The 8,841-nt window shown below is 45.9% G+C and overlaps 1 long non-coding RNA gene across 1 annotated transcript in view; it reads right to left on the bottom strand.

The window, feature by feature from the left end:
• Positions 1 to 900: 900 nt before the first annotated feature.
• The window catches only part of LOC117795932, a 31,063-nt gene continuing 23,122 nt past the window's right edge, over positions 901 to 8,841 (bottom strand). Inside the window, exons 4-5 of the long non-coding RNA XR_004620125.1 lie at positions 3,774 to 3,895; positions 901 to 3,150 (exon numbers count right to left, since the gene is read on the bottom strand). This is a non-coding gene — a long non-coding RNA (uncharacterized LOC117795932). The remainder of the gene's footprint in view (positions 3,151 to 3,773; positions 3,896 to 8,841) is intronic.

The following is an 8,841-nucleotide window of genomic DNA, read 5'->3' on the forward strand; positions in this document are numbered from 1 at the left end:
CTTGCATCCACACTGGCTCACTTGTCCCCGGTCATGGTTGCCTCCTGCCTGTGGGTTAAATTGTGTCTTCCCCAAAAAGACATGTTGGAGTCCTAACCCCTAGTATCTCAGAATGTGACCTTATTTAGAAAGGGGGTCTGCACAGAGGTAATCAAGTTAAAATGAGATCATGGGTGAGCTCTCATGCAATACACCCCTGTCCTTATAAAAAGGGGAAATTTGGACATGAGGACACACCTGCACCAAAAGAACAGCATGTGAAGAGAAAAGCAGAAGTCAGAGTGATAGCTTCCACAAGCTAACGAGCACCTAGGCTGCCAGCAACCCACGGGAAGCCGAGGGAGCATGGGAGGGAGCCTCGACAGAGTATCCCGCACAGCCCTCTGGGGGAGGTAACACCGCACACCTCTTGGTCTTGGACTTGCAGCCTCCAGCACTGGGCGACAATAAAGGGTACTTTATTGTCTATGTCACCAGTTTGGGGTGCTTTGCTATGGCAGCCCTGGGCAACTGGCACAGCCACCTGCCTTCTATTCCCGAAGCTCTCTGTTGTGACCTCTGTGCCTCTGGTGTATCGTCTGCTTGCCAGCTCCTGCTTGAGAAAAGGGCTCCAGCTTCTATTACTCCATCCCCAAGACCTCACTTAGGGCAGTCGAGGGGCCATTAAGGATGGGAGGAGATAGAAGTCACTGCAGCAAATGTGATTCCAGAAAGGAAACCGTCCTTAACTTCTCTCTTGAGCCAAATGGTTGAAATTTGTTTCGTTTTTTAAAGATTTTATTTATTCATTTGAGACAGAGAGCTACAGAAAGAGAGCATGAACAGGGGGAGGGGCAGAGGGAGAGGGAGAAGCAGGCTCTCCACCGAGCCAGGAGCCAGAAGTGGGGCTCGATGCCAGGACCCAGAGATCATGACCTGAGCCCAAGGTAGACGCTTCACCATCTGAGCCACCCACACGCCCCCAAATGGTTGGAATTTGTTAACAATTTTCTTAAAATGTGTGTTTTTCATCCATGAAAGATACCAAATTTGTTGTTGTTTTTGTTTTGTTTTTTAACTATTGGGTGGCAGGGTTACAGATGGGTTTACTTTTTTATATCTTTCTGTATTTTTTTTTAACTCTTGAGAATCCTTATTATTATAATTAGAAAACTGGCAACAGAATAACTAAATGGGCTTTTGCTAAAATTAGGACGCTTGCCATCCTCCCGACTCCCTTGTATCTCCCATCTCCCCCGGGGATCTCCTGCTTTCAAGCCAGGCAGGAATCAGCCCTCCTCCTTTGGACGCCTCTGACACCTGCCTGAGCTCCGAGAAGCCGTCACCCTCGCTAGTTTACATCTCACTCATTTCTTATTTCTTCTGACACTTTGGTGGCAGCACCTATTTCTCCAAATCCCCCAGAGTATCTTTTTCTAGGTGGCCACCCATGAAAATGAACGAAATGAAACCAAGAACACACACTAGCATCCCAATCCCAACTCCTGAGTCTTCTCAAGCAAGGGTGGGCACTGTCCCCGCTTTGAAATTTCCCCTTCTCTCTCATCAAAACAGGCTGCTGCATCCCACACTGGCTGGAGGAAATCCCTCCTGGAAATTGGAAAAGAGCCAGGTAAACTAGACCAGGAAACTGACGGAGCTCACAACTGCATGTCTGTGTCTGGAGACTGTGGAAGCTGCCATGGGCGCTGTGGTTCCGGGTTCCTTTAAAGGCAGTGTTTGGAAGGGTGAGTCAGCTCAGATTTTCCAGCAAGTAAGCCTGGTATATTATTGCTTCCCAGGACAACCATCTCTAAAAAGCACTAGGCGATACTTGCATAATGTGCAACCACTGGGGGAAAGTGGGTAGAGGCGTAGGGAATCTCTCTGTACTAACTTTGTAACTTCCTCTGAATCTATAATTACTTCAAAATAAAAAGGGGGAAAAAAAAAGGGAAAAAACTCCAGCTGGCTAGCCGTAATGCTGCATCCTGATAGAGGTCATTATTTTGGATTCTATCCTCAAGCTAAAAGAGGCACAGAAGTGCCTGAGTGAATTAGGCATTTGGAGGGGCTTTTATTGTATCCATTTCTTTGTATCTTCTGATAGGTTTTTTTATTTTTCTGTCTTTTCCAGCTGTTTATCATGCTACAGTAGAGACAATGTGATTGTTACTAGGTTGCTGGGAATGCAGCGCTGTCCCAGAAACAAAGAATCCAAAGTTTTTTGTGTGTGTATCGTTTTGTTTTATTGGTAGAAAACTAAAGAACAAAACTGGAACATGAATTTTCCAGGTTCGAAGACAGATTTTATTATTCTTCATAATCCCTTCCCCTTTAAGCCACTGCCACCTCCCACTCCCAATGCCTTGGGATATAATTGGACTTAAAGACTCATCAGTGTTAGTAGAATCCAAACGTTCTAAAGCACAAGAGAAAAAAAAAAAAACAGAACAACTCCCCTGGTGTGCCTTAATTCATAGTTTTTGCAGGTGCCTCAGAAGTTTTTGCTATTAAAAAGCAAACAAACAAAAACCATAATAGCTGATTCTGGAGACTGACGGAGCCAGGATATTAGGGTATCTGAACAGCAACAAGGTCAAATGACTTGGGTGTGAGGCCAGCGTTATGGGTTGAATTGCAATCCTCCCAAAAGAGGTTGGTGTCCTAACTAGCCGTCTGTACCGGTGAATGTGACCTGATTGGGAAATAGAGTCTTCACAGATGACTGAGTTAAGATGAGGTCACGAGGGTGGGCCCTAATCCAATAGGACTTGTGTCCTTATACAAAAGGGTCATTTGGACCTACAGACAGACACACACACACAGAGCACCATGGGAAGATGAAGGCAGTGATTGGCGTGATGCTTCTAGAATCCAAGAAGGCCAAAGATTGCCAACAAGTCACCAGGAGGTAGGGTAGAGGCATGAACAGATTGTCCCTACAGCCTTCAGAAGGAATCAACCCTGTGATACCTTGCTCCCAGGCATCCAGCCTCCAGGACTGTGAGGCAATCATTTTCTGTTCTTTTAAGCCACCCGTTTGTGGTCCTTTGTTATAGCAGCCCTAGCAAACTAATACAGCCCAGCCTTAACTGTGAGGCCTTGGCAAATTCCTTTCTTTTATAAGATGTCACCAGCATTATCCATCCCATGTGCAACCTGAGATAGCTGTGAAAAATAAAAATAAATATTGATTAGGCATAGGTCTTTGGGGCACTGGGATAATACATATGAAAATATTTTAATAAGTATAAAACAGCAGAGCATGAGAGCTTATGGTATCTGTTACCTCCGCTGAGTCATAATAAAGAAATGGATGAAAGATGTAGATGGGTTAAGAGTTAGGGGCAAGTTCTAGCATATTTATAGGACAAGATTTTTTACAGTACTCCCTGTAACAGTAATACCAAGAGCCACTGAGCACATACTGTGGACTGAATGCTTTATGTCATGATCTCATTTAATACATACAGATCCCCAATGACGTGGGTGATGCTATTATTCTGGCTTTGGACGCAAAGGAAATTAGGATTGGGGCACCTGGGTGGCTCAGTCGGTTAAGCATCTGACTCTTGGTTTCAGCTCAGGTCATGATGTCAGGGTCATGAGATCAAGTCTCCCAAAGGGCTTCATGCTGGGTGTGGAGTCTACTTAAGATTCTCTCTCTCTCCCTCTCCCTCTGCCCCGCACCCTGCTCCTCCAAAATAGGAAATTAGGATTAAGTAACTTGTCCAAGTTTGCAGGACTAGGTCATGGTTGCCCCACGTCTCAACCCTTGCCTCTGAGCTCACCCTATTAACGGCTGCAGTCCTCTGCATGACTGTAAGGAGAGTAAAGCCACCTGGTCATCCACCTCCCTTCGCAACTCAGCTGCTGTTTGTCCAACAGTCTTGCTTCTCCAGCAGCTAAGCAGCTATAGATGAGAAGAAACAGGCAACAGTAGCTCACAGACTGTGAGACTGTGGTAGAATTGTCTCCCCCCACCTGCCAAGGTGGAGTTCTTACAGGAACATGCGGTTCTTACACGTTGTTCTCAGATCCTAGAACTCATCCAGTCCCCGTGACTGCACAGAAGGGGACAAGCAAAGCTTTCTTTCTAGAAGGAGAGGCTTTTCCTACGTTAAATACTCTCCTGCAGGAGTGGTTCACACAGCTTTGGGGATTTGAAGATGCAATAAGAGCACATGTGGGCACTCTGGACTCTAGCAGAGAAGGCAAGAGTGAGAGATCATTCTAGACCACGATTCCACCCAGGGATTCACTGATGGAGTGCTGAGGTTGGTCATGGAGTCTAACCAAAACTCCCGATCATCCTGCAGACTTCAGGGGGAAGTGAGACTGAGGCACAGCTGGAGGCAGGAACTAGCTGCCTCAAACCGTTTCCATCTGTATTTTTCCCATCTCAGAAGGACTGACTTTGAGTTTCAATAAGAAAATGCAGGTTGCTTTTTACCCACTTACCATTGTTACTTGAGTATTCTGATCGCTTTTGAGAACTCCTAAGCAAGAGGTGGGCAGCGTGAGTGGCTGTCAGCCTGTGTCACTCACCCCTCCAGCATGGTGCCAAGGCTCTGATGTGATCCCAATGCAGCTGTCAAGCTGCAGGAAGACAGCCAGCCAAGTCCTTTGCTCTGTACCAGCCTCACACGACTGTGCAGCAACTCTAAGGACCCGAAGGGCCCCTTTCCAGTACTTTCCAGCACTGCCTGATTTACTTGGCCAGGCACTGGATTGTGTAGTCATAGCTCCAGTGTCACTCTGTACATCTCCAGCAACTTCAGGGAAGTGGCTCAATGTAGGGGGAGTTCCCAAGGGCCTTGGAGACAGAGGAACCCACTCGCTGTGCTACTCGCTCAGCTATGTGATTCTAGGCAAGTTGCGTAATTTCTCTGAGCATCTGTCTTTTCCTGTATCAAAAGAGGATTTTATGTCTACCTTGCAAGGTGGTGGCTTTGACTAAAAGTATTTTGTCTCTTCTATGACACTTTGTTGGAGATCAGTAGATGGCAACAATTACACAACAATTGAAGAGACTGTGTTGGCTCCATTGACTGTATGCTCTCCCACCTCACAATGTTTCCATAACGATAACCACATTTCACTTTATCCATTCAATACACATTGAACGCCTTCTCTTTCCCAGGCACAGCCCGAGGTACGGGGTCTCTAACAGCTTTGGCACAGCACCCTCCGCAAGAAGCTTCAGTCTCCAGCAGGAAATATATGAGTTGAACTTACAGGGCTATAAATCAAGGTAAAAAGCGATGAGTTTCTGTTCTAAATAGATAAAGTTGGTGGGTAAACAGCACCCCCAGGTCTGGCTCATGCAGAGCCAAGGTCCTAAAGAACCAGTAATTAGGGAAACAGAGACAGGAGAACTGGGCCTGTCCCAGTTATCTCCGGGGTGCTGACAGACATCTGGCATAAGTAGTAAAGAACCCGGGAGTTCCTTTGGTCCCTGGGGCACATTCGTCCAGAGCTGGGCCTGTGTAATTAGCAGCAGAAGCAGGCCTCTCTGGCTATAACTACAGGTGATTGGAGATTCTGTTTATGTCTCTCCAGCTGGGGATCATCAGCCCCGCCCCCCTTCAAACACACCAGTAAAAGCCTCTTCTTCTCATTGTAAAAGGATGCGCCACCCAGTTAAGCATCCCCTTCCCAGTACCCAAAAGAAAGGGGTCAACCAACACTTGGCTCTCTCCTTCAAAAAGTTTTAGACCTCCGAGAGGGGAGGAAGAGACATCTAAAATGGAGATTGGTTCTCTCTACAATCGCCTACTAGATGTTCAATGTAGAAAGTCCCAGCAGATGGGGGCAATCTACCCAAAGCCAAGAGTATTTCTGCATATTCCAAAGACTCCTGCACCTGCAGAGATCCTTAACGTAAGTCATCACCATGACAATGAGCCAAGGCCTGGGAAGTTTGGGCACTGTTGTCTTCTGTATTCACCTTCAGTTGTCTGGGAAGTGTTTTTCCACAGGACCGACCCTCTCGTAAACAAAGTTTGCATGACAGATGGGATTACTCCCTCACTCCTTGCTTTTCAAAACCAGCTCAGGAAAAGAGTACGTATCCAGCCCTGACTTATTGCCTTTATGACACAAACCTGAACAGGGGCCAAGGCAAGAGTTAAAAATAAGTCTGTCTGTAGGTGGAAGAAATTCCCAACTGAATGTTTGATTTCTAAGAAGTTCTGGGAAAAACACTCAATTTGAAAACCAGACAAGTGTGATAAGGCAGATAATAGAAACCCTGGTCATGTGTTATTTGTAAAGTGCTTATATGGCTACATGATTGCCAGTGAGTAAGAGGAACTTGAGAAACTATTAGTAAACACTGTTATGATGACCTAATGTTGTTAGAAAAGGATGTGGAAGCTTGGAGTAGGTGTTCAGGCTAAAAAAGAAAATTAGACTTCATTGAGATTCTGAAATTGTAGAAAAGAGCCAGCAATGGCTAAGTCACACCAAATGTCACAGATGAAGAACTGTAAGGAATGGGGTAGCGGGTTGTTGCCTTTTATGTTAAGGAAAGCTTACTGGGGGATAAAACAAATATAACATACATAAGTTCTCCCGATCACTCCCTGCCAGACCAAAAAGAGTTGTTTTACCATCAGTAACACAGCCGGTCACAATGGGCTCCCTCCCCTACCGCGTCCGGAGTCCCAGCTGCTTAGCCCAGCAGCAACCCCCCCCCCCCAACACCTTGCCCCAGCTACTGAGCAATGCAGGCTGAGTTTCAGGCAAATTTCATCAAGCAAGGCTCGTGTTTTCCCCACGTGCCCAGATGCGGCGCTGCTGGAGTCTACGACTTCACCTGCACAGAGGTTTATAAGTCAAACGAAGCAATGATGTTTTTCTATCATAACCACGGCGTAAAGGAAGGAAGATATTCCTCACCTAAGTTGCTTAAGGTACGAGTAGAGATTTCCAAAGTTTTCAAGAAGGTTATGCCATGTCCACGCCATCCTGCAGGCTTCCAGGCTTTCCCGCCAGAGCACCCCTGCCTGTTTGTCCTCATTCCCTCCCACCCCGCTGCTCTTATCTTTCTTCCCCTTGGCTTAACCTCATTTTAGATAAGACTGATCACAATTCAGTGCTATGGAAAAACTCGTGGGTGAAACTGGGACACCAAAGGGAAGAAACACGGTTCTCCCGTCATAAGGTCATAACTGCATAAAGACGCCACCACACTTTCCTAAGAAGTACAGGAGCAGATGAAGCGGCCCTTCCCTTTCAAGGAATCCATCACAGCCTTTCCAGGAAGGTCACAGGCACAGAGAGTGTTTACCTAGTTTTGTTTAGCATAGAGTAGACTATTAGTCATTAGTCCTTGGTCCAAGGTTCAGGAACCGGGACAGAGTCCTCACCATTGCACCCCACTTCATTTGCTCGTGCTGGTGCTGGTGCTGGTGCTGGTCGGACTAGGTTCTGAAAGCAGAGATGCACTGAAACAGCAACCGTGACCGTGAACGGACACGCACTCATTGCCGTGCAGAAACTTTTCTGAGCATTCCCCCACAATCATCAGGAGACCTTTAAGGAAAGCATTATGAGCAGGCTCGTGACAAGCAAAACTGCAGCAAATAATAACAAGGATTGAGTAGGGACTTCAGCGGCATCAATGCGGTTAGGATAGGTGCTTGCAGCAAGTTTAAAGAGGAGATATTTCCTGGTGTGGCGGCCCAACAATGAGATAAGTGCAGATATCAGTGGAAATTTGTACAGCGGGATGGGAAACATCATGCTCTTGTTACTTATGTGCCTACATACACGGGCGCCTGGGGGGCTCTGTCGGTTAAGCACCTGCCTTTGGCTCAGGTCATGATCCCAGGGTTGTGAGATTGGAGCCCCTTGTCGGGCTCCCTGTTCAGGGAGGAGTCTGCCTCCCCTCTCTGCCCCTCTCTCTGCTCATGCTTTCTCTCTCTCTCTCTCAAATAAATAAAATCTAAAAAAAGAAAAAGAAAAAAAAGAAACGTGCAGGTATAAATGGTGATATCTTATAGCTGGGGGAAGCTGTGGGAGGGACAGGATTCCAAATCCAGAACTTTGAAATAGGGAGATGCAAAGTCATAGGTTTTGAGACTTTAAGTATGATAGGCAAGGTTTATCATAAAAATAATTTGTTTTCTGTGTTGACCTGGTTGCCAGGGTGAGTAAAAAGCACTAATCTATAATTACTAGGGTTAGGGTTGAGCGGAGATGGAATGTAATTTGGAGCCCAGGCATCTATTACTCTAGAGCCCTGGCTTAAAGGAAAAAGTATATTTCTGTTATATTACACAGTATTTTATGTATGTTATGTATGTATTTTATTTTATGTATGCATCACATGGGTAAATCAAAGCAGAGACAAATACTTTTGTCTATGGCAATCGCCAAGCGTCCCGTAAGAGCATCTTATGGGGTATTATGTGCTGGGTGAACACCAAGTGCTCTGAATCCCTTCCCTTTCCTGCTGGCCACTCCTCCCTCCTAACCCTTTCCCTGGTGGCCCTTTTTTGGGGAACCCAGGCTCACACACCTGAGGCCCACATCAATAGGTGAGTGTTAGCATGAGAATGAGTCATGCTTTGTTGTTGGGGAGGGGTTTGTTTTGTCCTGGCATTTACCCTAAACTGTTTGGAAAGTTTTCTCTCCTCCTTCTCTCCCCACCCAGCCCTGGCCCTCACCAAAGTGTTTACCTCCAGACAGCACAAGCCTCAGCTTTATCTGCGGTCACTCACACTTTAAAATACAATTCAAAATATTTGCAATATATATAATGAAAAAAGGGTCATATCTTTCATATGCTTCTTCTGGATTTTGTTGTAAATGTACATGAAAATATAAAGAACTCTTGCAAATCAATAATAA

This window comes from Ailuropoda melanoleuca, chromosome 14, assembly GCF_002007445.2.
Source record: "Ailuropoda melanoleuca isolate Jingjing chromosome 14, ASM200744v2, whole genome shotgun sequence".
NCBI lineage: Eukaryota > Metazoa > Chordata > Mammalia > Carnivora > Ursidae > Ailuropoda > Ailuropoda melanoleuca.